This window comes from Chlorocebus sabaeus, chromosome X (assembly GCF_047675955.1).
Source record: "Chlorocebus sabaeus isolate Y175 chromosome X, mChlSab1.0.hap1, whole genome shotgun sequence".
Taxonomy (NCBI): Eukaryota; Metazoa; Chordata; class Mammalia; order Primates; family Cercopithecidae; genus Chlorocebus; species Chlorocebus sabaeus.
In genome coordinates this window covers 96,901,054-96,917,557 of record NC_132933.1, presented here as the reverse complement: position 1 = coordinate 96,917,557, position 16,504 = coordinate 96,901,054, and the positions used below count along the sequence as shown (strand labels likewise).

The 16,504-nt window shown below is 38.4% G+C and overlaps 1 long non-coding RNA gene and 1 pseudogene across 2 annotated transcripts in view; one reads left to right on the top strand and one right to left on the bottom strand.

Annotated features, from left to right (window-relative positions):
• Positions 1-16,504, bottom strand: part of LOC140710867 (uncharacterized) — a 162,768-nt gene that overhangs the window by 128,893 nt on the left and 17,371 nt on the right. The gene's annotated exons all lie outside the window — the stretch shown is intronic.
• On the top strand, positions 12,833-15,885 carry LOC140710770 (coiled-coil domain-containing protein 117-like; annotated as a pseudogene).

Below are 16,504 nucleotides of genomic sequence, written 5' to 3'. Positions count from 1 at the left end.
TAGATTATAGGCTTGTATTATTTAATTTCCATGTGTCTAAAGACTTTTCTGTTGTCTTTCCTTTATCAATGTTATTGTTTGATTCTATTACTTTCCGTATAATTTCAGTTATTTTAAGTTTGTTGAGATTTGTTTTGTGACCCAGAGTATGGTCTATCTTGGTGAATTTTCCACAGACACTTAAAAATAATGTATTTTGCTGCTGTATGGAGCATTCTATATGTCAATTATGTACTGTTGGTTGATCATGTTTGGTACTTCTATATCCTTGCTGATTCTCTGCTTAGTAACTATATCAATTTCTGAGAGAAGGTAGTGAAGTTTCCCCGTATAATTGTGGATTTGTCTATTTCTTCTTTTATTTCTATTAGTTTTGTTTCTTACATTTTGAGACTCTTGTTTGGTGTACACACATGTGGGATCATTATGTCTTTATAGTAGATTGATTATTTTACTTTTATGAAATGCCCTCTTTGTCTCTAGTAATTTTGTTTGTCCTGACATCTACTTTGTCAGATATCAGTATAGCTGCTTCTGCCTTTTTTTGGTTAATGTTTGCATTGTATGTCTTTTTTCATCTGTGTTAGTTTCCTAGAGCTGCCATAACTAAATACCACAGATTGAGTGACTTTAAACAACAAAACTTACACTCTCATACATACAGACATACTCTGCAATTCTAAAATCAAGATGTTAGTAGGGTTGTGCTCTTTATGAAAGTTCTAGGGAAGAGCTCTTACTTGCCTCTTTTAGATTCTGGTGGTTGCTGGCAATCCTCAGTGTTCCCTGGATTGTAGATATATCACTCCAATCTCTGCTTCACCTCACATGGCCTCCTCCTCTGTGTGCCTGTGTCTAAACTTCCTTCTACTTGTGAGAGCACCAGTCATTGGATTAAGGTTCACCCTAATCAAGTATGACTGCACCTTGACTTGATTACATGTGAAAATACACTATTTCCAAATAAGGTTACATGCATAGGTTCAGGTTCTGAGGTTTAGAACTTCAACCTATCTTATTGTGAGACACAATTCAGCCCATAACACCATCCTTTTACTTTCGACCTACCTATGCTGTTGAATTTGAAGTGAGTTTCTTATAAACAGCATACAGTTGAGTATATGTTTTTTTGTTTTTCAATCTACTCTGCCTATCTCTATGTTTTGATTAGTGCATTTAGGCAATTTACTTTAAAGATAATTCTTTATATGTTAACACTTAAGTCTGCCATTTCATTGCTTGTTTTCTTTTTGTTTCATCTGGTTGTCATTTTTCTGGCCTTCCTGTGGGCTAATTAAACTTTTTTAAAGGATTCCATGTTGATTTATTTATAGTCTTTATGAGTGAATCTATTTGTATAGTTTTCATAATGGTTGTTTAGAGTAATAACATATACATATGCCACTTACCACAGTCTACTGACATGAATATTTTACCACTTTGAGTAAAGTGAAAACTTCATGTTCATTTAGATAGCTTTATCCCCACTTTTAAATATCATTACCTTATCAGATGGCATCATGAATTTTATCTAATCATCAAATATGAATTCTAAAACTCAAGAGGAAAAGAATAATCTGCTGTATGTACTCATATTTCTGCTCATTTTGTTATTCCTTCTTCCCCACTGATGCTCCAAGGTTCTTCCTTTTATTATTTCCTTTTGGTTTGAAGTATTTTCTTTAGCCATCATTAAAGGTACATCTGCTAGAAACAAATTCTTTTAGTTTTCCTTCGAGAATGTCTTTGTTTTCTCTTAATTACTAAATAATAGTTTGCCAGATACATAAATTATGGTGTATTAGTATGTTATTGCATTGCAATAAAGAACTACCAGAGACTGGGTAATTTGCAAAGAAAAGAGGCTTAATTGACTCACAGTTCTGTAGGTTGTACAGGAATCAGGGCTGTGGAAGCCTCAGGAAACTTACAATCATGGTGGGAGGCAAAGAGAAAGCAGGCACGTTTTACATTGAGCAGGAGAAAGAGAAAGACGGAGGCGGTGCTACACACTTTTAAACAACCAGATCTCATGAGAACTTACTATCACAAGAACAGTAAATAGGAAGTACACCCACATGATTCAATGATCCCATGATCCTGCCAAGCCCCTCCTTCAACATTGGGGATTATAATTCGACATGAGATTTGAGTGGGGACACTGAGCCAAACCATATCACATAGTTAGCAATTCTTTTCTTTTAGCACTTGAAAAATACTAAAGCATTACTCCTTTGTAGTCTCTATGGTTTTGGATGTGAAGTTCACTATCACTTGAATTAGTGTTCCTCTATACGCAATATGTTCTTTCTCTCTGACTTCTATCAAGGTTTTTTTCTTCGTCTTTAGTTTTCAGAAATTCAATCAAAATGTTGTCTTGACATGTAAATTTTTGGGCTTTTCATGTTTGGGTTTCATTTACTGTTTAAATCTGTAGGTTGATATCTTTTGCCAAATATGGGAAGTGTTTGGACATTATTTCTTCAAATACTCTTTCAGCTACACTTGCTTTTCCACTTTCTGGAATGCTTATGATACAAATATTGAAATTTTGGTATTGTAGAGGTTCCTGAGGCTGCATTCATGCACTTGTGTGTTTTTGTCTATTTTATCTTTGTTTTCCATGTTGGGTAAGGTCTATTTTTCTGTCCGCAGGTTCACTGATTCTATCTTTTGCCATATCCTTTTTACCACTGAGCCCATCCAACTCACTATGTTTTTTAAAAATTCTGCTATTGAGGTACAAGGAGGAGCTGGTACCATTCCTTCTAAAATGATTCCAATCAATAGAAAAAGAGGGACTCTTCCCTAACACATTTTTTTGAGGCCAGCATCATCCTGATAGCAAAGCCTGGCAGAGACACAACAAAAAAAGAGAATTTTAGACCAATATCCCTGATGAACATCGATGCAAAAATCCTCAATAAAATACTGGCAAACCAGATCCAGCAGCACATCAAAAAGCTTATGCACCATGATCAAGTGGGCTTCAACACTGGGATGCAAGGCGGGTTCAACATACGCAAATCAATAAACGTCATCCAGCATACAAACAGAACCAAAGACAAAATCCACATGATTATCTCAAGAGATGCAGAAAAGGCCTCTGACAAAATTCAACAGCCCTTCACATTAAAAACTCTCAATAAATGAGGTAATGATGGGACGTATCTCAAAACAATAAGAGCTATTTACGACAAACCCACAGCCAGTATAATACTGGGTAAAAACTGGAAGTATTCCCTTTGAAAACTGGCATGGGCAAAAACTGGAAGTATTCCCTTTGAAAACTGGCATAAGACAGGGATGCCCTCTCTCACCACTACTATTCAACATAGTGTTGGAGGTTATGGCCAGGGCAATTAGGCAGGAGAAAGAAATAAAGGGGATTCAGTTAGGAAAGGAGGAAATCAAATTGTCCCTGTTTGCAGATGACATGATTGTATATTTAGAAAACTCCATCATCTCAGCCCAAAATCTCCTTAAGCTGATAAGTAACTTCAGCAAAGTCTCAGGATACAAAATCAACGTACAAAAATCACAAGCATACCTATACACCAATAACAGACAAACACAGAGCCAAATCATGAATGAACTCCCATTCACAACTGCTTCAAAGAGAATAAAATACCTAGGAGTCCAACTTACAAGGGATGTGAAGGACTTCTTCAAGGAGAACTACAAACCACTGCTCAAAGAAATATAGAGGACACAAACAAATGGAAGAACATTCCATGCTCATGGATAGGAAGAATCAGTATCATGAAAATGGACATACTGCCCAAGGTAATTTACAGATTCAGTGCCATCCCCATCAACCTACCAATGAGTTTCTTCACAGAATTAGAAAAAAAAACTGCTTTAAGGTTCATATGGAACCAAAAAAGACCCCGCATTGCCAAGACAATCCTAAGCCAAAAGAACAAAGCTGGAGGCATCACGTTACCTGACTTCAAACTATACTACAAGGCTACAGTAACCAAAACAGCATGGTACTGGTACCAAAACAGAGATATAGGCCAATGGAACAGAACAGAGCCCTCAGAAATAACACCAGACATATACAACTATCTGATCTTCAACAAACCTGACAAAAACAAGAAATAGGGAAAGGATTCCCGATTTAATAAATGGTGCTGGGAAAAACTGGCTAGCCATAAGTAGAAAGCTGAAACTGGTTCCCTCCCTTACACCTTGTACAAACATTAATTCATGATGGATTAAAGACTTAAATGTTAGACCTAAACCCATAAAAACCCTAGAAGAAAACCTAGGCGATACCATTCAGGACATAGGCATGGGCAAGCACGTCATGTCTACAACACCAAAAGCAATGGCAACAAAAGCCGAAATTGAAATATGGGATCTAATTAAACTAAAGAGCTACTGCACAGCAAAAGAAACTACCATCAGAGTGAAGAGGCAACCTACAGAATGGGAGAACATTTTTGCAATTTGTCCATCTGACAAAGGACTAATATCCAGAATCTACAAAGAACTCAAACAAATTTACAAGAAAAAAAAAAACCATCAAAAAGTGGGCAAAGGATATGAACAGGCACTTCTCAAAAGAAGATTATTTATGCAGTCAACAGACACATGAAAAAATACATATCATCACTGGCCATCAGAGAAATGCAAATCAAAACCACAATGAGATATCATCTCACACCAGTTAGAATGACGATCATTAAAAAGTCAGGAAAAAACAGGTGCTGGAGAAGATGTGGAGAAATAGGAACACTTTTACACTGTTGATTGGACTGTAAACTAGTTCAACCACTGTGGAAGACAGTGTGGAAATTCCTCCAGGATCTAGAACTAGAAATACCATATGACCCAGCCATCCCATTACTGGGTATATACCCAAAGGATTATAAATCATGCTGCTATAAAGACACATTCACTTGTATGTTTATAGCGACACTATTCCCAATAGCAAAGACTTGGAACCAACCCAAATGCCCATCAAGGATAGACTGTAGTAAGATAAAGTGGCACATATACACCATGGAATACTATGCAGCCATAAAAAACAATGAGTTCATGTCCTTTGCAGGAATGGGGATGAAGCCCAAAACCATCATTCTCAGCAAACTAACAGAGGAACAGAAAACAAAACCCCGCATGTTCTCACTCATAAGTGGGATTTGAACAATGAGAAGACATGAACACAGGGAGGGAAACATCACACACCAGGTCCTGTCGGCAGTGACAGGGGGACTAGGCGAGGGATAGCATTAGGAGAAATACCTAATGTAGGTGACGGGCTGATGGGTGCAACAAACCACCACGGCACGTGCATATCTATGTAACAAACCAGCACGTTCTGCACAGATATCCCAGAACTTAAAGTATATATAAAAAATAAAACAAGTAAACATATAAAACTCACTATATGTGTGTGTATATGTGTGTGTATATATATAAACCCAATACTGGAGCACCCCGATGCCACTGAGGGACCAAGATGATTGGCACACTCCTAATGCATCATCAGAGTGAGGAGAAGAAAGAAACAGTAGCTAGCAAGAGGGAGGAAGCGGGGCTACTCCACACTGGGACTTGTTCCTGGCCGCCAATAACTCTGGAATGCATGAGTTGAACTGGTAAAAAAGCAATCTGTTTTCTCTCCATAGGTTTCTCGAATGCCAGCAGAAGGAGACCTCTCAACCACCATGGACACTCGAGTTGGCAGGGAGAGCTGCTTAAAGAAGTGGTAAGGGTAGCAATCCAGCTGAGTTGAAGCCTAGAGAGTTTCATGCAGCAGCATCTGTGGTGGAGCAGAGGCAGAGACAGCCATTACCCAGGCTTGACTTGCTCCCATAGGAGACGTTAGCCCTAGAGGAACTATTAAACCTTAACTCTCCAGGGTGTTCTTGTCCACCAGATGGGGCTGGTCTGACATCAGCATCCCTTAATTTCCTGGCTTCTCCAATTGGCCCCAGCCTAGTCACACTTGTGCAAAGTAGCCTTGAGTGCCCTGGGGACCTGCATCATGGCTTCTGTGCTGGTGAAACATTTCTGACTGATGGAGAGCTCCAACAGTGCTGCCTCCATGGCCACACAAGAGTCTTTCTGCTACCTCCCCACAACGCAGCTTCTCGTGGGCCAACAGCAACCCCGCACATCACTTTGATGACAAGTGTGTACAGGGGCATGTTTGCTTTCCTTGACCTGTCAGTGCACCTCTATGCATGTACCCTACCCTTCCACTGCTACAGCAAATATACAGACCACCGCCCTCTCCCCACAAACCACCACTGCAGTCAGAGTCTTGGTAGGCACAGAATCAGCAAGCCCCACCCTTGCACCAACAATGTCACAGGAGAAAAACTAAGCATAAAGAACAAGGAATTCTCCATCCTGAGCAACCACCCATATCTGTGGCACAAAAAGAATGCACACAGACCTATACCCCCTAGAGCTCCACCCCCATGCCAACACCACTACCATCATGACCCTTGCAAACAAGGACCCCCTGGCCCCAAGCCTAACTACCTTCACCACTGTGATGAACACTCACATACAGGCAGTCCTCAAAGCGCCTGTTAGCACCCTGCCACAGGTGACAAGTGTGCACCCTGCCAGACTGCTGCTGTTGCTGGCACATGCGAAAACGAACAGATTCTTTGGCAACCACATTACAAGACACTTTGGCTGACACCACCCATCAGAGTCTAGTGACCAGCTGTTGGAGAGCACCTTGGACCCTCAGTGCAGTGAATTTCAAACATCAGAAAGACAGAGAACAACGTTGGGGCCTGATACAAGGCCCCCAGAGTAAGAGCAAATGGTACAAGAATTCAAAGTAGAGTGTCGGTCTCCTAAAATCTTCCAGAAATGAAGCCATTTGGCTTAAGTGACTTCATACCACAATCAAACCATAAAGGGCATAAATAAAATACAAGAAAAAAAATTCCAAGTTCAGCAACTTTGACCAAAAATTTAAAATTAAAAAAAAAAACATAAACCCATAAAGATGAGAAAACCAGCACAAGAACCCTGACAACTCAAAAGGCCAGAGTGCCTTGGTCCTCAAAATGACTGCACCACCTCTCCAGCAAAGGTTCTGAACAGGACTGATGGCTGAAATGACAGAAATAAAATTCAGAATATGAATAAAAAGGAAGATCATTGAGATGCAGGAGTACATCAAAACCCAATCTATATCAGCTAAGAATCAAAGTAAAATACTATAAGAGCTGAAAGACAAAATAGCCACTATAGAAAGAAATGTAACTGAACTAATAGAGCTGAAAATCACATTACAAAAATTTCATAATGCAATCACAAGTATTAATAGGAAAATAGACCAAGTGGAGGAAAGAATCTCAGAGCTTGAAGACAGGCTTTCTGAAATAAGACAGCCAGACAAGAAGAGAGAAAAAAAATTAAAAAGAATGAACAAAATCTCTGACAAATAAGGGATTATGTAAAGAGACCAAATATTTCACTGAAGTCCCCGAAAAAGATGGAGAGAGTGGAAGCAACCTGGAAAACATATTTCAGATTGTCATCCATGAGAACTTCTTCAACCTAGCTGGAGAGGCCAAAATGCAAATTCAAAAAATGCAGAGAATTCCAGTAAAATACTTCTGAGGAAGATCATCCTCAAGCAACATAATCATCAGATTATCCAAACACAAAACAAAAGTAAAAATGTTAAAGGCAGCTAGAAAACAAGGTCAGGTCACCTACAAAGGGAAGCCAATCAGAAAGACAGTGAACTTCTCAGCAGAAACCCTACCGGAAAGCCAATATTCAACATTCTTAAAGAAAATAAACTCCAACACAGAATTTCATATATGGCCAAACCAAGCTTCATAAGCAAAAAGAAAATAAGATAATTTTCAGACGAACAAATGCTAAGAAAATTTGTTACCATCAAACCTACCTTAAAAGAGCTCCTGAAAAAGTCACTAAATATGGAAAAGAAAGCCCATTACCAGCCACTACGAAAACATACTGAAATACAGAGGCCAGTAACAATATAAAACAACCACATAAACAAGTCTGAAAAACAGCCAGCTAATATCATGTTGACAAGATCAAATTTACACATATCAATATCAACCTTGAAGGTAAACAGGCCAAATGCCCCAATTAAAAGGCACAGAGTAGTAAGGTGGATTAAATGCCTAGACCCGTTGGCAAGCTGTCTTCAAGAAACCTATCTCAAATGAAATCACACACATAGACTTAAAGGGATGCAGAAAAATTTACCAAAGAAATGGAAAACAAAAGAAAGCATGAAATGCAATCCTAATTTCAGGCAAAACAGACTTTAAACCAACAAATAACAGAAAGGACAAAGAAGAGCATTACGTGATGGTAAAGGGTTCAATGAAACAAGAAGACCTATTATACATATATATGCACCAAGCATAGGAGTACTCTGAACCATAAAGCAAGATCTAAGAGACCTTCAAAGAGATGTAGACTCACACACAGTAAGAGTGGGAGACTTCAACACCCCGCTCAGCATATTAGAAAGATCATCAAGGCAGAAAATTAACAAAGATATTCAGGACCTAAATTCAGCACTAGCTTAGCTGGACCTGATAGATATCAACGAAACTCTCCCCTCAAAAACAGTAATAAATTCATTCTTCTATGTCCATATAACAAATACTCTAAAATCAATCACATAATCATAATTTTAAAAGTCCTAAACAAATGCAAAAGAACACAAATAATAACAACCAATCTCTCAGACCACGGCACAAACAAATAAAAAACCAGGACCAAAAATAATCACTCAAAACCATACAATTACATGAAAATGGAATAAACTGCTCCTGAATGACTTTTGGATAACTAATGAAATTAAAATAGAAATCAAAACGTTTCTTCGGACTAATGAGAATAAAGATACAACATCCCAGAATCTCCAGAACACAGCTAAGGCACTGTTAAAAGGAAAATTTATAGCACTAAATGCCCATATTGAAAAGTTAGAAAGATCTCAATTTAACAACTTAACATCACAACTGGAAGAACTAGAGAACCAAGAAAAAGCCAACCCCAAAGGTAGCAGAACACAAGAAATAACCAAAAATCAGAACTGAAGAAGATAGACACGAAAAAGCATTAAAAGATTAACTCAAGGAGTTGGCTTTTCGACATAAAATAATAAAATAAGTGCATAGCTAGCTAGAATAAAGAAATAGGGAGAGAAGATCTAAATCAACACAATCAAAAATTACAAAATGGATATTACCACAAACCCCACAAAAATATGAATAAACACTAGACAGTATAATAACCCACAATGCATACAAATAAAAAGATATAGAAAAAGACACATGAATTCCTGGACACATACACCCTCCCAAGATGAAACGAGGAAAGAATTCAATCCCTGAACAGACCAATAATGAGCACCAAAAGTGAATCACTAATAAATAGCATACCAATTTAAAAAGGCACAAGACCAGATGGATTCACAACTAAATACTAACAGATATACAAAGAGGAGCTGGTATCATTCCGGCCAAAACTATTCAAAAAAAGAAAACAGAAACAAAAACAAAAGCAAAAAACCAAAACAACAAAGAAAAGACTTCTCCCTAAATCATTGCATGATCCTGACATCAAAACATAGCAAGGAAACAACAACAAAAAAACCACCCCAAGTCAATATCCTTGATGAAAATTGATGCAAGTATCCTCAACAAAATACTGACAAATTGAAGCCAGCAGCACATTAAAAAACTTATCCACCAAGATCAAGTGACATTTTATTCATAGGATTCAAAATTGGTTCAACATACACAAATCAAAAAATGTGATTCATCAATACTGTGAAAATGGCCAAACTGACCAAGGTAATTTATAGATTCAACGCCATTCCCATCAAGCTACCAATGACTTTCTTCACAGAATTAGAAGAAACAACTTTGAAGTTCATATGGAACCAAAAAAGACCCTGCATTGCCAAGACAATCCTAAAGCAAAAGAACAAAGCTGGAGGCATCAAACTACCTGACTTCAAAGTATACAACAAGGCTCCAGTAATCAAAACAGCATAGTACTGGTACCAAAATAGAGATATAGACCAATGGAACAGAACAGAGCCCTCAGAAATAACACCACACATCTACAACCATCTGATCTTTGACAAACCTGACAAAAACAAGAAATGGGGAAAGGATTCCCGATTTAATAAATGGTGCTGGGAAACCTGGCTAGCCACATGTAGACAGGTAGAACTGGATCCTTTCCTTACACCTTATACAAACATTAATTCAAGATAGATTAAAGACTTAAATGTTAGACCTAAAACCATAAAAACCCTAGAAGAAAACCTAGGCAATACCATTCAGGACATAGGCATGGGCAAGGACTTCATGTCTAAAACAGCAAAAGCAATGGCAACAAAAGCCAAAATTGACAAATGGGATCTCATTAAACTAAAGAGTTTCTGCACAGCAAAAGAAACTACCATCAGAGTTAACCGGCAACCTACAGAATGGGAGGCAATTTTTGCAGTCTACTCATCTGACAAAGTCTAATATCCAGAATCTACAAAGAAATCAAACAAATTTACAAGAAAAAAACAAACAACTCCATCAAAAAGCGGGCAAAGGATATGAACAGACACTTCTCAAAAGAAGACATTTATGCAGCCAACAGACACATGAAAAAATGCCCATCATCACTGGCCATCAGAGAAATGCAAATCAAAACCGCAATGAGATACCATCTCACACCAGTTAGAATGAGGATCATTAAAAAGTCAGGAAACACCAGGTGCTGGAGAGGATGTGGAGAAATAGGAACACTTTTACACTGTTGGTGGGACTGTAAACTAGTTCAACTGTTGCGGAAAACAGTGTGGCGATTCCTCCAGGATCTAGAACTAGAAATACCATTTGACCCAGCCATCCCATTACTGGGTATATACCCAAAGGATTATAAATCATGCTGCTATAAAGACACATTCACACATATGTTTACTGTGGCACTATTCACAATAGCAAAGACTTGGAACCAACCCAAATGTCCATCAATGATAGACAGCATTACGAAAATGTGGCACATATACACCATGGAATACTACGCAGCCATAAAAACCTGCACGTTGTGCACATGTACCCTAGAACTTAAAGTAATATAATAAAAAAGACAATATACTCAGCATTTTTCAAAGGCATTTTTATAATTAAATCCTGTTGCTACTGGTTATTTAATTTATAACTGATATGGTGTTTTGCTGAAGAATATTGAACATGTTGCATTACATAAAAATCACAATCCAATGTGTATTCAACAAAACAGAAATGTCACATCTAGTATAATACAAATTTAAGAAATGTATGCAATGTACTTACTACAATATAAATAAAATTCTTACAAAACCCATGATATAATTTAGGTTAAAAAGATTCCTTTAAACAATGGCTTCGTTTCTTGCATATAGTGTCTAATAGTTTAAAGTATTTTTACTTCAGGAAAGCATGAGAATTCTCTTTATGCCTTTATTGTCAATACACTTTTTGTCAGTTTCTAAAAAAAGAAAAAGGATGAGTTCATGTCCTTTGTAGGAACATGGATGAAGCTGGAAACCATCATTCTCAGCAAACTATCGCAAGGAGAAAAGACCAAACACTGCATGTTCTCACTCGTAGGTGGGAATTAAACAATGAGAACACTTGGACACAGGAAGGGGAACATCACACACCAGGGCCTGTTATGGGGTGGGGAAAGAGGGGAGGGATAGCATTAGCAGATATACCTAATGTCAATGACGAGTTAATGGGTGCAGTACACCAACAAGGCATATGTAACAAACCTGCACATTGTGCATATGTACCCTAGAACTTAAAGTATAATTTTTAAAAATGTGATTCATTATATAAACAAAACAAAAAACAAAAACCAAATTATTATCTCAATAGCTGTAGAAAAGCTTTTTAATAAAACTAAACACTGCTTCCGGCTTAAAATTCTCAATAAATTAGGTATTGAAGAAACATGCCTCAAAATAATGAGAGCCATGTATGACAGACCCAGAGCCAACACCATAAAGAATGGGACAAAGCTGAAAGCATTCTCCTTGAAAACTGGTGCAAAACAAAGGCGCCCTCTCTCATCAATTCTATTCAACATAGTATTGGAAGTTCTCAGCAGAGCAATTAGGTAAGAGAAATTAAAAAAAAAAAAATCCAAATAGGGAGACAGGAAGTCAACCTACTCCTGTGTCCAGATGACATAATCCTACATCTAGAAAACCTTGTGGTCTCAACCCAAAAGCTCCTAAAGCTGATAAACAACTTAAGCAAAGTCTCAGGATAAAAAATCAATGTACAAAAAATCACAGGCCAGATGTGGTGGCTCACACCTGTAATCCCAGCCAACTGGGAGGCTGAGGCAGGTGGATCACTTGAGGCCAGGAGTTCGAGACCAGCCTGCCCTGGCCAACATGACAAAATGCTGCCTCTACTAAAAATATAAAAATTAGCCAGGTGTAGTGGTGCATGCCTGTAGGATCATCTACGTGGGAGAATGAGACAGGAGAATCACTTGAAGCCGGCACGTGGAGTTTACAGTGGACTGTAATCATGCCACTGCACTCCAGCATGGGCAACAGAGTGGGACTCCATCCCCACACACAAAAAAGCACTAGAATTCCTTACACACCAACAACGGTAAAGCTCAGAGGTAAATCAAGAATATGCAACCCCAGTCACAACTGCTACAAAAAAAAATATGAAATTACTAGGAACATGACTAACCAGAAAAGTGAAAGATCTCTACAAAGAGAATGCAAGACACTGCTTAAAAAAAAAAAAAAGAGAGAGAGATGACACAAACAAATGGAAAAACATTTCATGCTCATGGATAGGAAAAATGATTATCATTAGAATGGTAAAATTGCCAAAAGCAGTTTCAGGATTCAATGCTATTACTATCAAACTACCAACGACATTCTTCACAGAACTAGGAAAAACTATTTTAAAATTCATGTGAGAGCTCAGATTAAGATGGCGGATAAGAGGCAGGACTAGCGCTTGAAGGCCTGACATTGGGTCCAGAGTAGGCTCAGAGGTGGGCGCCTCTCAGCAGTCGCTGTGGCTGCAGCTACCTTCTCATGGCCATGGCTGTGCTCCTCTAGCCTTTCAGCGGCCTCCCCCTGAGCTGCAGTTTGGACTTCCTCCAGCGGCTGCTTGCCTTGCCTAGCGGGTTTTTCCACCTGGGGGCAGACAGCGCCCAGCTGGCACCATGGCTAGGACCATGAGCAGTCCCAAGCAACCACAGTGGGAGAACGGTGCACGACATTTTCCCATTCATTGTAAAAAGAAACACAAGATAGAGGAGCAGGAGGAGGAGGATTGCCTGCTTAAAGTTCATATGGAACCAAAAAAGAGCCTACATCTCCAAGACAATCCTAACTCAAAAGAACAAAGCTGGAGGCATCACGCTACCTGACTTCAAACTATACTACAAGGCTACAGTAACCAAAACAGCATGGTACTGGTACCAAAACAGAGATATAGACCAATGGAACAGAACAGAGTCCTCAGAAATAATACCACACATCTACAGTTATGTGATCTTTGACAAACCTGAGAGAAACAAGAAATGGGGAAAGGATTCCCTATTTAATAAATGGTGCTGGGAAAATTGGCTAGCCATAAGCAGAAAGCTGAAACTGGATCCTTTCCTTACTCCTTATACGAAAATTAATTCAAGATGGATTAGAGACTTAAATGTTAGACCTAATACCATAAAAACCCTAGAGGAAAACCTAGGTAGTACCATTCAGGACATAGACATGGGCAAAGACTTCATGTCTAAAACACCAAAAGCAATGGCAGCAAAAGCCAAAATTGACAAATGGGATCTAATTAAACTAAAGAGCTTCTGCACAGCAAAAGAAACTACCATCAGAGTGAACAGGCAACCTACAGAATGGGAGAAAATTTTTGCAATCTACTCATCTGACAAAGGGCTAATATCCAGAACCTACAAAGAACTCAAACAAATTTACAAGAAGAAAACAAACAACCCCATTAAAAAGTGGGCCAAGGATATGAACAGACATTTCTGAAAAGAAGACATTCATACAGCCAACAGACACATGAAAAAATGCTCATCATCACTGGCCATCAGAGAAATGCAAATCAAAACCACAATGAGATACCATCTCACACCATTGAGAATGGAAATCATTAAAAATTTAGGAAACAACAGGTGCTGGAGAGGATGTGGAGAAATAGGAACACTTTTACACTGTTGGTGGGATTGTAAACTAGTTCAACCATTATGGAAAACAGTATGGCGATTCCTCAAGGATCTAGAACTAGATGTACCATATGACCCAGCCATCCCATTACTGGGTATATACTCAAAGGATTATAAATCATGCTGCTATAAAGACACATGCACCCGTATGTTTATTGCGGCACTATTCACAATAGCAAAGACTTGGAATCAACCCAAATGTCCATCAGTGACAGATTGGATTAAGAAAATGTGGCACATATACACCATGGAATACTATGCAGCCATAAAAAGGATGAGTTTGTGTCCTTTGTAGGGACATGGATGCAGCTGGAAACCATCATTCTTAGCAAACTATCACAAGAACAGAAAACCAAACACCGCATGTTCTCACTCATAGGTGGGAACTGAACAATGAGATCACTTGGACTCGGGAAGGGGAACATCACACACTGGGGCCTATCATGGGAAGGGGGAAGGGGGGAGGGATTGCATTGGGAGTTATACCTGATGTAAATGACGAGTTGATGGGTGCTGACGAGTTGATGGGTGCAGCACAGCAACATGGCACAAGTATACGTATGTAACAAACCTGCATGTTATGCACATGTACCCTAGAACTTAAAGTATAATAAAAAAAAAAAAAAAAAAAAAAAAAAAAAAAAAAAGGAAAAAAAGATAATTGAAGCAGAGCTCTGTGCTGGTCATAATAACTGAATTCTTTGTGCATGCCAAGATGTAGAGGGGTGTGGAGTGTGGAGTAAAGCCATGCACTAGTGGACTTTCTCTACCTCGAATATTAGATTCTATTTGTGAAGAAATAGATGAGACGACTGGAGAACCAGTGTGAAGTTGCCTGAAGTAAGCTTCAGGAGATTGAAGACAGGATAATTGATGAAGAAGTTGAAGCTCACAGAAATGTTAACCACCTCCGTAGTCTTCTCCTTTCTGATACTATGAAAACAGGTTTGAAGAAGGAATTTCATGAACTTTACAAAAAAAAAAAAAAAAAAAAAATTGAGTCTATGAGCCATCCTTCCATGGAGCTTGTTCTCTAGAAACCCCTCACTGAACTCCTTCCCAATGAGCCAAAGCCATCCTCTAATGCTAAGAACTATACAGGAGAGAGCCAAGCTAAGCATGCAGCTGCTGGCATTGCCTTCTCTCAGAGAACTGAACTGTTCTTGGAACTTCGGCACACAGGGATGTCTCCTTATAATGGTTTGGAGATAGCTACTAGCACAGAAGCAGAGATGGAACTCTAGAAACCAATTTATACACTAAAGTCGTCAAATGTTAGGAGAATCCTGTGTTCATTTATGAGCCTATTTGCATAGTATAGGGACTTGCAAGTTTTATGAAATGGGTGTAATAATATCTCCACCTGTGATTTGGGGTGGGACTCTCATTTTGGGTAGACATTTATTGAATTCAACTTTTTGCCAAGAAAGTTTGTCTCAAAGGAAACACAGTTTTCAGTGGGACTTATTGAAGAAATGTTGGATTACAGTCTCTTCAAAGGTAAGTATAGAAGCTATATGTGTAAGGGTGACTTAAATCATATGCCACATTGTCTAGACTATTCAGACACTTAGAGAATATTCTCCTTGAATTAAAAAGGATGATTAAGAAAGAAGGATGCTCCTACTACAACTGTGCCCTGACAGTTAAGTCACAGTTTAGTCTGTAGATACAAGCTGTTTACAGTGGCGACTATATATAATGGGGGAGAAGGAGGGAAGACGGCGGTAGCTTAAGCCTGTTGCTAAGAAATTTAATAAAGGCCCTGAAACTTGTAAATTAGTTGTCAATTCAATATAGCTCTGTTGAATAAATAGCCAACAGCATGTGGCTCTCCTCTTTGCCTCTGAAAATGCAATGAAAATACAGAGAAAAAGTTTTTCCTTCAAGGCTTTTTGCCTTGTGCCATTGTTGCTCCTTGGTTTCCCATGCATAATTGATAAGCCCAGTTATTCAGTAATGTTTACAAATTAATTAACTTTGAATGATAGCTAAAAGATTATGAGGTAACCCAAGTGCAAATTATGTATGGGATAAGCATCCTTTAGCGCATCCTAAGGAATGCTTTGTCAGCTAAACCCAGTATTGATAACTTTAGTAATTAAAAAAAAGTTATACTTATATTAGGAAGTTGTTTTAAAATGTTAATTTAGAGAACAGTGAAATTGAAAATGTAGGAGCAAATGACATTGAGGTTTACTGACATAGCCAATTTGACTGGTGCTTAGACTATTGTGCAGTAGGCCTAAATAGT